Genomic DNA, 1,128 nt, shown 5'->3' on the forward strand with positions numbered 1-1,128 from the left:
GATCTCTATGGGGGCAGAAGATGCCAGTGGGCAGGTAAAGTGGAGTGGGAACATTGGACTGATATCAGAAGATAAACAAAAGGGGGAGGCAGCCACCAGAAGCAACCCATTGGAAAGTAATACCCCAATACGAGAGTGCACTGTGACTGGGGACCAGTATTAACTTGGAGTCTGGTTGAAAGCACTCAAAAAGAGCAAAGGATTGTGGGGAGAAATTGTGGGAATTGGGGGAGTTAGGGACAGGGGCTTAAGTCCCCAGACCCAGGACAGCCACCCCTGGCGCTGAGACAGAGTAAGTGCAGCGGCCAAACCAGGTCTTGGTCCCTGAGCGGCGAGGGCGTCTCAGAGTGTGTGGGGTCCGGCTTTTGTGAGGGGCTGGGAGCCTCAACAGCTGGCAGAAGCACAGACTTTTTGCAGTCCCCACGCATGTGCTGTGCCATGCTTTCAGAGCCTGAGTCACGCCCCACACCATCCCCTGAGAGAGGTGAGTGCAGGCACCAGCCTGGCTAACTCAGACCCAGAAAGACCAGGCACTCCCAGCCTGGGCCAGCGGGAAAAGTCTCAGTCTGCGATCACTGCTTAGAACCTCTCTGGTGGTCTGGAGCTGCCCAGACAGCCGCTGCTGTCATGGTTTTGGGTACAAGCAGGAGTTCCTGTGTCCCCAGGGACGCAACACAGAACGTGCTCTGCCAGTGGCCAAGGGGGAACTTATGTGCTCTGCAGCACCAAGGGGGGGACAAACTGACACTTCTCTCTGAGAGGGAGGTCCAGGTGCAGTTTGCTTTCCTCTAAACCTCCAAAAACCACCAAAAGCTGTCAAGGCAAGAGAAAAAAAAATGAACAAAGATAAAAACCTCCAGATTCCTCAAGAAATTAAAAATAGAGCTTCCCTATGACCCTGTAATTGCACTCCTGGTGTTTACCCCAAAGATACAGATGTAGTGAAAAGAAGGGACATCTGTACCTCAACGTTTATAGCAGCAATGGCCACGGTCACCAAACTGTGGAAAGAACCAAGATGCCCTTCAACGGACGAATGGATAAGGAAGATGTGGTCCATATACACTATGGAGTATTATGCCTCCATCAGAAAGGACGAATACCCAACTTTTGTAGCAACATGGATGG

Source organism: Neovison vison, chromosome X (assembly GCF_020171115.1).
Source record: "Neovison vison isolate M4711 chromosome X, ASM_NN_V1, whole genome shotgun sequence".
Taxonomy (NCBI): Eukaryota; Metazoa; Chordata; class Mammalia; order Carnivora; family Mustelidae; genus Neogale; species Neogale vison.